Source organism: Bombina bombina, unplaced genomic scaffold (genome assembly GCF_027579735.1).
Source record: "Bombina bombina isolate aBomBom1 unplaced genomic scaffold, aBomBom1.pri scaffold_413, whole genome shotgun sequence".
NCBI classification, from domain to species: Eukaryota; Metazoa; Chordata; class Amphibia; order Anura; family Bombinatoridae; genus Bombina; species Bombina bombina.
This window is the reverse complement of record NW_026512637.1, coordinates 268,255-282,715: the sequence shown is the minus strand read 5'-3', so window position 1 is coordinate 282,715 and position 14,461 is coordinate 268,255.

Below are 14,461 nucleotides of genomic sequence, written 5' to 3'. Positions count from 1 at the left end.
TGTAAATATGTGTGTGTATGTATGTGTAAATATGTGTGTATGTATGTGTAAATGTGTGTGTATGTATGTGTAAATATGTGTGTATGTATGTGTAAATGTGTGTGTGTATGTATGTGTAAATATGTGTGTGTATGTATGTGTAAATATGTGTGTATGTATGTGTAAATATGTGTGTATGTATGTGTAAATATGTGTGTGTATGTATGTGTAAATATGTGTGTATGTATGTGTAAATGTGTGTGTGTATGTATGTGTAAATATGTGTGTGTATGTATGTGTAAATATGTGTGTATGTATGTGTAAATGTGTGTGTGTATGTATGTGTAAATATGTGTGTATGTATGTGTAAATGTGTGTGTGTATGTATGTGTAAATATGTGTGTATGTATGTGTAAATATGTGTGTGTATGTATGTGTAAATATGTGTGTATGTATGTGTAAATATGTGTGTATGTATGTGTAAATGTGTGTGTGTATGTATGTGTAAATATGTGTGTGTATGTATGTGTAAATGTGTGTGTGTGTATGTATGTGTAAATATGTGTGTGTATGTATGTGTAAATATGTGTGTGTATGTATGTGTAAATATGTGTGTATGTATGTGTAAATGTGTGTGTATGTATGTATGTGTAAATATGTGTGTGTATGTATGTGTAAATATGTGTGTATGTATGTGTAAATGTGTGTGTGTATGTATGTGTAAATATGTGTGTGTATGTATGTGTAAATATGTGTGTGTATGTATGTGTAAATATGTGTGTATGTATGTGTAAATATGTGTGTATGTATGTGTAAATGTGTGTGTGTATGTATGTGTAAATATGTGTGTGTATGTATGTGTAAATATGTGTGTGTATGTATGTGTAAATATGTGTGTATGTATGTGTAAATGTGTGTGTATGTATGTATGTGTAAATATGTGTGTGTATGTATGTGTAAATATGTGTGTATGTATGTGTAAATGTGTGTGTGTATGTATGTGTAAATGTGTGTGTGTATGTATGTGTAAATGTGTGTGTGTATGTATGTGTAAATATGTGTGTGTATGTATGTGTAAATATGTGTGTATGTATGTGTAAATGTGTGTGTGTATGTATGTGTAAATATGTGTGTGTATGTATGTGTAAATATGTGTGTGTATGTATGTGTAAATATGTGTGTGTATGTATGTGTAAATATGTGTGTGTATGTATGTGTAAATATGTGTGTATGTATGTGTAAATGTGTGTGTATGTATGTATGTGTAAATATGTGTGTGTATGTATGTGTAAATATGTGTGTATGTATGTGTAAATGTGTGTGTGTATGTATGTGTAAATATGTGTGTATGTATGTGTAAATGTGTGTGTGTATGTATGTGTAAATATGTGTGTGTATGTATGTGTAAATATGTGTGTGTATGTATGTGTAAATATGTGTGTATGTATGTGTAAATGTGTGTATGTATGTATGTGTAAATATGTGTGTGTATGTATGTGTAAATATGTGTGTGTAAATATGTGTGTGTATGTATGTGTAAATATGTGTGTGTATGTATGTGTAAATATGTGTGTATGTATGTGTAAATGTGTGTGTGTATGTATGTGTAAATATGTGTGTATGTATGTGTAAATGTGTGTGTATGTATGTATGTGTAAATATGTGTGTGTATGTATGTGTAAATATGTGTGTGTATGTATGTGTAAATATGTGTGTATGTATGTGTAAATATGTGTGTGTATGTATGTGTAAATATGTGTGTATGTATGTGTAAATGTGTGTGTGTAAATATGTGTAAATGTGTGTATGTATGTGTAAATATGTGTGTATGTATGTGTAAATATGTGTGTATGTTTGTATGTGTATGTGTGTATGTATGTGTAAATATGTGTGTATGTATGTGTAAATGTGTATGTATATGTATGTGTGTGTAAATGTGTATGTAAATGTGTGTGTGTGTGTAAATGTGTATATATGTGTAAGAGTGTTTGTGTATGTATGTGTAAATGTATGTGTGTGTATGTGTGTGAAAATATGTATGCATGTGTAAAATTGTGTGTGTGTAGGTAAATGTTGTTACCTGCACATTATACCATGCAGAAATAGCTACTACACATTACAAGAACATTTTATTAAGTAGCAGGGTATATCTTTTTTTTTTTTTTTGGGGGGGGGGGGCGGCAAAATGTGTCTTTGCCTGTGTAGCCAAAAATCCTAGCACCGGCCCTGGGCAGGATCAGACTGATATACTTCAGGAAAGTTTTCTTCTATACTGTATATATGTGTGTGTGTTTGTGTATGTTTATACTGTACTGTATATATGTGTATACATGTGTATTTAAGCATTTACTGTATATATGTTTTATATATATATATATATATATATATATGTATATATATATATATATATATGTATATATATATATATATATATATATATATATATATATATATTAACACACTTTCTAAAAAACAGCGCTAACAGTACCCTGAATAAATTTTATTAAAAACCAATATCAATTGCCAAAAAGTTCAATACATAATCTTTATTGAACGATAGCCTTTTACTGCAAATGCTTGATCACAATTAATGAGATAGATACCCCCACATAAAAATTATGTATGTATATTGTTGGGTTTTGTAATATAAGGCTGTGTTACCTTAATGTCTCAGGGAGTATGGTAGAAAATTCTCTGCGGAAACTTCTTTTTGTTCCTCTTCGTTCTCCTCTCCTCTGTGGTCTTGTAAGTGTGGCGCTGCTGCTCGATTCACTGAACACTAAGGAGTGTATCAGACTGGAAAAGAACTGCAAACACAAAAGAAGAGAGAGCGCAGCCACGACTCACGGTAAAAGTTTTTAATATATCCTTACTTCGCAAACAAACATATTGCACTTACAAACGTTTCAATAAAAACAGGCGTCTCTTGGTTTACTTTAATCGTCCGTTACTGTGGTATGGTTGATCTGTCCTTTTTCGCTGTATGTGTTCACTCTTTGGTGTCCCTCGAGTTACGCTCCTTCCAATTGCTCTTTTATTTGTAGCGGTGCTTTTTTGACTAACTTTTCTGTGCCGTCTACGCGTTTCTTCCGTCTTCTGCGGACTTTCTCAAGACTCTTTTGGCAGTGTATGAAATGTTCGCGGGGATCCACGATTTAAAAGTCCGTTACTCCTCCTCTCTCCAATGACGTGGCCCAATTGGCTCTTTAGAAATTTCTACGCCCACTTGCACAGTTCATCGGGCAATTGTGTGAAAGAAAGGTAACAATGTTATTAACTACCTATTTCGTACATGTCATCTCCTTACATTTACCTCACGCATATAACGCGCTACAGTGTACCTTTTACATATAAGTTAAAAATAAACCATAAAACCTATCTAGATAAATGACATACGTATAAAACACTTCTACAACCTAATGTTCTACATTAGTGTCTACATTAAACCTATTTAAAACTATTTTAAACTATTAAAAACAGCAGCATGAAATTCCCTAATAATTTACCTATATACCTATGTACCTATACTCGATGTTTGAATATTTAAAATCTAATGTATAAACCCTAGCTCTCATATCGGTTCTACTTATGTGCAGCTTCTATTTTTGTAAAGGTTACTTGATCTATCTTATAACATAAAGGCTTGAAGATCCAAGTCAATATTTAACCCCTTTGGAGCCAGACTTTCTAATATGTGAATCCATTTCGTTTCCTTCTTTCTTAATATAGTTAATCTTTGATGTGGATTCGAATCTATGGGAACTATTTCTAAAATGCTAATCTTTAGACTGGTGGGATCTTGTCTGTGGTGGGTTCTAAAGTGTTCAGACACACTGTGGGTTTTTAACCCCATCTCAATGTTGTTTATGTGTTCGTAACACCTCCTTTTTATTTTTCTCTTTGTTCTCCCTACATAGATCACCCCACATTTACAGGTGAGACTATAAACTACATATGTAGATTGACATGAACCTCGTGAGGTAATCGGTATAGTTTTGGTATGGTTCCAATTATCTATGGAATCTCTATTCCAGATAATGGGACACATGCAACAATTCTTTCTACCACACCTATATGTCCCTGGTTTTTGTACAACCCACTGATTTAGGGTGCCAGAGTTCCTTATATTGCCCCCTATCGGGCCTTTTAGTTTTGATGGTGCTAGAATATTTTTCAGATTTCTGTTCTTTTTGAAGACTACATTTGGTTTATCCTCTATAGCTTCTTTCAACCAAGGATCTGCCTTTAGTATTCCCCAATGTTTCTGTAGTGTCTTTTTAATAAATCCAGCACCCTCGTTATATGTCGTGATGAACCTTACTTTCTTATTCAGGTCATTTTGATCTGGTTCTTTTTCCCTTTTGGGGAATAATAATTCCTCCCTTGTACACTTCTCGTTATGTTTCCTAGCTGCTCTAATGCTATCTCTTCCGTAATCTTTTTCAATAAATTTCTTTTCTAAGATATCTGCTTCATGGTTATAATCCTCTAATTCAGTGCAGTTCCTGCGGATTCTGCGGAACTGTCCATTTGGGATGTTCTGCTTCCAGGAATTCTTATGCCCACTATTGGCATTTAGAAAGCCATTACTGTCCATTGGCTTTCTATAATTTCTGACTTTAATAGATTTTGACACTTGATCAACAAAAAATTCAACATCTAGGAACTCAATTTTTTCCTTCGACATTTTACTTGTAAACATTAGGTTGTATTGATTGTTGTTCATGTGTTTCACAAAATCTTGTGCAATTAGACTTTCTCCTCGCCAAATAATAATTATATCATCGATATATCTCAGATATTGAATTATATTGTCTGAGTAGGGGTTATTAGCCCATACCATGGACTCTTCAAACTGCGACATATACATGTTCGCATATGATGGAGCCATTGGGGTACCCATAGCGGTCCCTTGGATTTGTTTGTAAAATGAATTATTGAAACTGAAATAATTATTGCAAAGTATAAATCTAATGCTGTCTTCTAAGAATTTTAGATGTTCCTTTATTATTCCACTACTTGACCCTGCCTGCTTGAAGGCTTCAATGCCTTTTTCGTGGGGGATGTTCGTGTACAATGAAGTAACATCGCACGTAATCCACAAATGGTCGTCCTCCCACTTTTTACCTTCTAATGCTATTATAATGTCAGGTGTATCTTTGATAAAAGACTTAATTTTCTTGACCATCGGCTGCATAAAATGATCTATATAAGTAGACAAATTGCTGGAAATAGAATCTATGCCTGAAATTATGGGGCGCCCGGGTGGGTTTCTTGGGTCTTTATGTATTTTGGGGATATGATAGAAAATGGGGATTTTTGGATGTGGGTTGTAAATGTAGTTAAATTCATCATTGTTGAGAATTCCTACTTTCTTTGCCTCGATTAGGATCCCAAACAACACTTTGTTAAATTCTATTGTAGGGTCCTTGTCCAGCTTTACATATGTGTCAGTGTCCCGTAACAATCGATATGCCTCATTAACATAATCCTCCTTATTCTGCACTATAATCCCTCCCCCTTTGTCAGCCTGTTTTATAACTAATTGATGATTCTGTCTTAATTTATTTAACGACTGTCTTTCTTCCTTTTGCAAATTGTCTTTAAATTTAAATTTTTTGTTATGGTTGCCAGACTCAAAATATTTATTTAATTCCTCTGTAAGGAGTGAGTTAAATACCGGAATATATTCTCCCTGTGTATGAACAGGGTTAAAAGATGAAGGCCTCTTAAACTTACTATGTACAATTCCTGGTTGATCTTCATGTAAACTGAGGTTCATTAGCTCTTGTGTGTTGTCATCCTGACTATCTACTTCACTTTCTTTTGTATCGAGTTGTTTCAGCGTTTTTAGTGCCTCTAGGTCCTCTTTGCTCCACGTATTTGTGTTTCCGTTTTCCATTTCTACCACCTTATAGTGATTCACATTTTTTGCATAATATCTCTTTAAGTTTAATTTCCGTATAAATTTCTGTAAGTCGATATACATTTCAAACTTATTTGGTAGTTTTTTAGGTGCAAACTTCAATCCTTTATTTAGCAACAGTATATCTGAATTACTTAAATTTACATCCGAAAGATTAATAATATTTTCTTTAGCTTTTCTGATTAGTTCTTCTTTTCTCTCTGTTTCTTTGGCTCGTTGGCCCCCTCTCTTTCCTCGTTTAGTTCCCAGTCTTTTCCCTCTCTTTGTCTCTTCCTGTTCTCTCTGTTTATTACTATTGGTTCTTCCCACCCCCCCATTGGTTTCCAAGGTGATCTGGATGTTGTCCCTTGGTATAAAAAATTACTTTCATTCCATTCATTATGTCTTTGTTCGTTTTGTCTCCTTGGACTGCTATTATCTCTATGTTTATCATATTGATTATAATAATTTTGCTGATTATAACTTTCTGCATATCTATCTCCTTGATATTGTTGTTTTGGTTTCACTATTTTCTGTGGTGGATAAGACTCTTTTGGTTTGGAGTTCCCATATTGTTGATTCCTATTCTGCCCATATTGATATTCTTTGGATCTGGCTCCCTTATTCTCCTTATTCTGATTTTGGTATGCTGCACTAGTTGCTTCGTGTTTATCTATGTTTTTTTCTGATTTGTTATTATGATCAACCCGCACCCATTCGTTTCCATTCATTGGATCCTTATAATCATTTCTCTGTTGCACCTGCCCTTTATTCGTGTGATTACCCATTCTATTGTTGTTCTTGTAACCCCTAGGCTTATTATAATTATACACCCTATCATATTTGTAGTCTTCCAAATCTCGTTTGAGTTTGGAAGTTTTTGCCACAATCAGTTCTTGCTCACTTTTACGGATTCTCAAATTGATGTCATTTTGGATTTTAATCCATTTATCTATTTTATTGAAAGGAGTTATTTTATTAGTAACCTCCTTGATTTCTTGTTCTAATTTGGCTAGCTTGTGTTCCCTATATTTTATTAAGATTTTAATTAACGTAATAGAACAATTGTGTAATGCTGTATCCCACTCTGTGGAGAACTCCACTTCATCTAGTTGGAATGCGGGGAATTTTTTAATTCTTAATCCCCTTGGGATCACATTGTGCATTACATAATTGTCTAACAGTATGAGATCATGCCACTCTTTTGCATCTGTACTTAGCAATTTTTCTAACAATTTAAATAATTCATGTGGATCCCCTTCACTTTCACTGATAGTCATAGTTTCTAATAAATTAATAGCTCTGTTGCGTCTTAGATACGTATTATTGCTAGACATATTCGGTACATCAGTCTCTATCTCAATAGGGTTTTCTGCCATGCTGCTGTTGTACAACCTTAATTCAAATTACACTAACACACTTTCTAAAAAACAGCGCTAACAGTACCCTGAATAAATTTTATTAAAAACCAATATCAATTGCCAAAAAGTTCAATACATAATCTTTATTGAACGATAGCCTTTTACTGCAAATGCTTGATCACAATTAATGAGATAGATACCCCCACATAAAAATTATGTATGTATATTGTTGGGTTTTGTAATATAAGGCTGTGTTACCTTAATGTCTCAGGGAGTATGGTAGAAAATTCTCTGCGGAAACTTCTTTTTGTTCCTCTTCGTTCTCCTCTCCTCTGTGGTCTTGTAAGTGTGGCGCTGCTGCTCGATTCACTGAACACTAAGGAGTGTATCAGACTGGAAAAGAACTGCAAACACAAAAGAAGAGAGAGCGCAGCCACGACTCACGGTAAAAGTTTTTAATATATCCTTACTTCGCAAACAAACATATTGCACTTACAAACGTTTCAATAAAAACAGGCGTCTCTTGGTTTACTTTAATCGTCCGTTACTGTGGTATGGTTGATCTGTCCTTTTTCGCTGTATGTGTTCACTCTTTGGTGTCCCTCGCGCGCTCTCTCTTCTTTTGTGTTTGCAATATATATATATATATATATATATATATATATATATATATATATATATATATATATATATATATATGGAATTCAATCTAGGCAAGTATCCTCACTTGCTTACCCCCAGAATGACTCTGTATACACTGTTACCAATGCACCAGGGAATTCTGGGTAAGATATGCAAATTAGATATTCAATATCTCATGGATTTTTCTTCCATGTACTGCTTTAAACACAGCAATTCCTTTTATGTGGTAGGATTCAGCAAGATAAACTGCTTCTGGACAGCAGTTTCAAGTTTTTTGACTTTCGTCAGTAGAAGATAGGTTGAACTATCTGCTTGGTAAGGCTTCTTTCCCGAGGAAAAGCAATACTCATTTGAATTATGGTGGAACCTCGAAACGGCTCTCCAGAAGTGGTTAATCTTGCTGCATCTTACCTCATAAAGGGAATTGCCACAGTACTTGGAAGCAAAAACAAAGTCAATATGGGGTAAGCAAGAAGGGATACTTGTCTATATTTTCTAATGTATTCTATATTTCTAACTTTTATGTAATGAGGGATTTTAATCTCATGGTTTTATCTCCACTTTAACTCAATAACTCAAATGAATATTTATATATATATATATAGAGCCCTTTGTCTAACACAGTGTCTGGTTTAGAGCATGAGCGACAAGTGTTTTAGCGTTTTTCTATTCATCAGCGCTCTCCACTAAAGTCTTTGGGGAGAAGTTAATGCAGTCACGATATCTGAAATCCTAAATTTAGCGGGTGTGGGATTTTGCTTGCATACAAACCATTTATTTTCAACTTGTAATACACTCAGTTTATTTAGAGAATTAGAAAAACTATTAGAATAAGATGCCAAGGAGTGGCAAGACCTGGTATTACTAAATAATTATGTACTCCAGGATGTGATACCTAGGTGTCTAAGGATCTTTAAATATCCAGCCTTTGAGCTGGACGAAAAAGAATTCCAGACTAAATGGGGACAGGCATTACATAAATGATCTATGACTTTAATCAAGATACTAATTAAGTATAGGGAATTCAAATTAGAAAATTTAAAGGGAGAAATAGATAAAATAGTGGATAAATTACAGCCATACCAGATGATAGATAAATGGAAAGAATTTAATGAAAATATTCAAACCAAAATTAACAACTATTCTAAAGATTTAGAGATGAATACAATGAAAAAATTAAAAAGGGATCTGGAAGATTTCAAACAGGATAAAGTGTACACTTACAAAGAACAGAAGGGGACAGTAATGAATGAAACACAACAACCTGATACTAATTATGCTCCCCCGAATTTTGGGGTGAAGGGTAATAAGAACAACAAGGGCATAGAAAAAGGCAATAAGAAGAACAGCTATAATAGAAATAACAGTACACAATATACAAAGGGGTATAAACCAGTGAGTACACCCACACATTTCTATAAAGAACATAGAAAACAAATAAGAACTAACGATAACAAATATGATTATCATGAAAACACTAGGGGGGGATATGTACATCATATGCCTAATAAATTTAGAATTCCTAGGGAAGAACATTTACATTCTCCTAAGTGGAATCAAGAGGGAGCTAAACCGAAAACTAAAAATCATTGGCCTTACCAGGTCAAAAAACAATATGTTTCCACTCAGGATAATGTAGGTAGTGGACATTTTTTTAGGGACTCCCCCTTGGTGTCAGCAACAGGAAAGACAGCTGAGGGAAAACCATTTAGGGGAAGTAGGAAATTTACAAAAACCAAAAAGAATTTTAGACACTACAGGGGAACAAGAGGAGGAAGAAAACAGAGGAAAAAGAAACAAAAACGGGTGGAATTAGATGAAGGTTTAAAATGTATTTTCAACCTCTCAGACAAAACTTTCACAGATATAGAAATTAGATTACTCTCAAAGGGACTTAATTTTGCCCCTGCATGCCCCCCTAACCAATTTGAGCTATTCATTGATGTACAAAAATTTATAAGAAAGATAACTCTTCAAAGGTATTATGAAAATATTAACTCTAAAAAGGGGGAGTTAACAATAGGATTGATCAATATACATTTATAAATCATTTGTCCAACACTAATTTATGTGATACAAATCCTCAAGAAATAGTTTGGGAGGATCTACTGGATTTATCCCTGCATGAGGAATCCACTTATATGTCTTGTCATTGTCCCCTTAAAAGGAAATCTATTTTCTTTCCACAGAAAGCACAAAGCGAATATATTAAAACCTTTAATAAACTGGTGTGTGAGGATCTAGACAAAATGTTTGGCATAGAGGGTCATTTTCAATGACAATCTCTCGCATACAGAAAGGGTAGCCCTTAAAAACCTTATGAAAGATACTGAAATAGTATACAGGGCAGCGGACAAAGGGGGGGATTGTATTCCAAAATAAGCAGGACTATCTTAGGGAGGCAAATAATCTATTGGGGGATACTGACACATATAAATTATTGACCTATAATCCGACCAATGCATATAAGGAGGAGCTTCGGGAGTTGTTGGTAACAGCGAAACAAAATGGCGTATCAGGCATTGGGTCCATTTGTGACAACTTGTCCAAATATATAGATTATTTTCTTCAACCTATGGTGAAAAATACTAGAGCTTATCTTAAAGACACCCTGGATGTCATAAATAAATATGAAGGAACCCAATGGAAACAGAATTATCATTGGGTAACATGCGATGTATCCTCCTTATATACTAGCATCCCTCATGATAAAGGAATATCGGTTATCAAAGAAGAATGTTCAAATAGTGATTTAGAGGAAAAACTAGTCGAATTTATAGTGAATTGTATTCATTTTATACTCACCCACAACTATTTTTTATTTGAGGGGAAATTCTATAAACAAATCCAGGGCACAGTGATGGGGACAACTTTTGCCCCATCCTATGCGAATTTCGAAAATAAGAAAATTTGGAACAACAACCCATTCTCAGAAAATCTAGTACAATATCATCGCTTCATAGATGACATTATAATAATCTGGCAGGGAACATCTAGTGATATCAATAGATTTCTAGAATATATGAATAATAATTCATTTAATCTGAAGTTTACTCACTCTTCCTCACAAGATAAAATTGATTTTCTAGATCTCACATTATTTAATGATAGAGCAAACAACAAGGTAGCAGTAAATAATTTCAGGAAGAGTACTGATAGGAATCGGTTACTAAATGCTCACAGTGGACACTTAAAAAAGTGGAAGGATAATATTCCGCTGGGGCAGCATCAGCGCATTAGACGTAACTGCACAAAGAGAGAGGATTATCTATTAGAAGCAGAGACTTTAACATCTAAGTTTGAAGAAAAGGGGTAAAGCAAACATCTATTAAAAACTACGAAATTAAGGGTAGATGGAATGGATAGAAAATCCCTAATTACGCGATCAAATAAACAAGATAGTAAAGGGTTAAAAGAAAGAAATAGAAATGATAACCCCAAATTTATAACAAAATTTAATAGTGAACATTGCGATATTAAAAAAAGTTATTAAGAAGCATTGGCAAGTACTCAGACTAGATCCTATCCTAAAATTGTGTCTGGGTGAGAACCCTGACATTTTATTCAGAAAAAATAGAGATCTTAAAAATATGCTAGCCCCAACAAAGTTAAGAGGGGGAGAAGAGAAGGACACCAATACAACACAAAGAGATAAAACTAAGAACGGTACCTTTAAGTGTAAAATAAAAAATTGTGTTATGTGCCCCCACCTTAAACCTGGAAACAATGTGTTTTTCAGTTCAGATAACTCCAAAAGGTACCAAGTTAATAACAGATGCACATGTTTAAGCACATACATTGTGTACCAATTAAAATGTAGTTGCAATTTGATCTATATAGGGCGCACAAAAAGAAAAGTCAAATATAGGTTCAAGGAACACTTGACAAACATAGAAATTTTTTAGAGACTCACAGTGTACCAATACACTTCAAAATTGCTCATAACAACGACATAAAAGATCTTGAAATAAAAATCATTGAGTGGATACCCCCCAACATCTGGGATACCAATAGACTGCTAAAACTTAGGCAGAGGGAGACATTTTGGATAAAACAACTAGGTAGTTTACAACCTAAGGGGTTAAATGTAGATTTAGACATCCAATCTTTTCTAACATAACGATTTATATAACCATATATATATTATATATTTTATATATATATTCTTTATAGAATATGTGGATTGAGTATAACTCACAAACAGGTCTTTACTATAGTATATATATATATATATATATATATATATATATATATATATATATATATATATATATATATATATATATATATATATATATATATAATCAGGGTAAGGATTAGCACTCACTGGATTTAAATACAACTATTTTATTAGGCAGTGACGTTTTGGGGCATTCACCCCTTCCTCAGACTGGTCTGAGGAAGGGGTGAATGCCCCGAAACGTCACTGCCTAATAAAATAGTTGTATTTAAATCCAGTGAGTGCTAATCCTTACCCTGATTGAATATCCTGTTTAGCACCCTGGTCTGTGCTTGGGTTGGCGAGTGAGAGTGCACTTATTTGGAGCTATATATATATATATATATATATATATATATATATATATATATATATATATATATATAGGAATTTTTAGGGTTTATATGTATCCATAATGAGGTATGAAGTTAAGGTTATATAATGTTAATAATAGATAATGTGGGCATAATTGTTCAGTTTAATTCATTTGGTAACATTTTAAAATGTGGGTAAGTTATTTTAAGGATATTCTGTTTTAAAGATATTTATCTTTTAAAATGTTTTTACTTTTATATAAGATTTTATCTTTTTTGTACACTTTTTATTTATGGTATAAATGTATATACAGATACTTAGATAGTCTAAAACTAACACATGTATTCAATTGTAGAAAACGTTTCAACCCGAGCACTAAAGGGTTAACGTTTCACATGTGTGCTTTCTAGCCTATTTAAGGAACATTTCCCATAATGCTGCATACTCTTGAAAAAGTGTCCAGTATAGACACAAAACGTACGTCGAGTTTTTAGGATTTTAAGAAGGTTTCTGTGAAGCTACCAATTTCACAAAATGTGTGAATAATTGGATGAGCTGAGAAACTGTGCTTTGTTTTAAGGTTGCATTTAATTGGTATTTACGCTCTGCTGTGTCATACGAACTTAATACACCCAGCCTGGCTTCCTATATCACCTCTATGGATTGGTGATTTCTACACACTGAAAAGGTCAGACAAGCTGTGAGATATTCTACGGGCTAAACTTTCTGACAGATCAATCAGCTGGGAGTATCCAGGAGGAGGCGGTTCAGTCACACGTCAGACGCTGAAGCAAGCAACATAGTTGTACACAACTTATGTGAATGGTACTGGTTTTTATTTTGTAAGTAGCACTCTTTGGAAGGGGCTATTTAATAAATTTCACTGATTGTCTGCACTTAGATGCGTGTTTGCACTTCTCTGTCTTCTTGTTTTTGTATAGTGATCATTTTGAACAGTCGGTGATGGGACTTTTTATGGAGGAGCTGCAACTCTGAACATATTGTCTATTTGGGACTTACAAGCTACCCGGTTTGATTACCAAGCATACTGTGTATCAACCATTAAGCATTTCAATGTTATAAGAGTTATAAGAATTATTGATAAACATACCATATGTATTACGCATATATCCGTTACTAAGGGCTGATTATAAGCACAGACATTTGGGGATTTAAATAGCGCACTTTTATGCTTTTTTTTTTTTGTAATACACTCGTTTACACATGGGTGTTAAACCATTACTTGCACCACTTGTAATCTGGCACATAGAGAGGCATAAATGGATGCCCCCTCTTTTCATATAAGGGTCTTACACCCGATCAATTAGATGATTTTCATAACAGCTGCAAAAAAGCTTCCCCCAAAACAGCATACCTCACAAATATACAAAGCTCCCCTTCAAGCTATACCCAGGTAACTCAGGTGATAACCATAGCAGCAGCAAACACTTGACAGAACCAATAAATATGGAACAAACTCATAGGGGAGAGGGATAGCATTACTCTTGCTCCCCATAATACATAATACTATAGACGCTGTTTCAGCCTGTGTATCTCCTGGTGTTCGCCTATGTCACTCCGTGTCCGGTTCCGGGCACGCCCACCAAGTGCGAGATTGACAAATAGGCAGAAAGCAGCAAAAACCATGTAATCCAATGCGGTGCAAACATCTGTTTCGTTGTAGCAGTCTATATCCATCTATACTAATAGAAATTCCTTTTAATTGTTTTTTATGTGAACTTAATAAATAAATATTATTTCTGACCAGCATTATTGGTAAAGTATTATTATACTAATATTAACAAACAATTTATTTATTTTTTAAAAAAATTATTTTTTCAAAACATTTATAACATTCTTTCACGCATATATCTACATATTTATATTTTTTATATACAAACATAAGTCTCAAGACCATTGTTGTTTGGTAGACATTCAGCAAAGTGTTTTTTTACACAGGCGCACACATATGAGAAAAAAACACTTCTATAACTATTAACCTATTCAGACGACTTGGTGTGTCTGATTTTAATGTGAAGC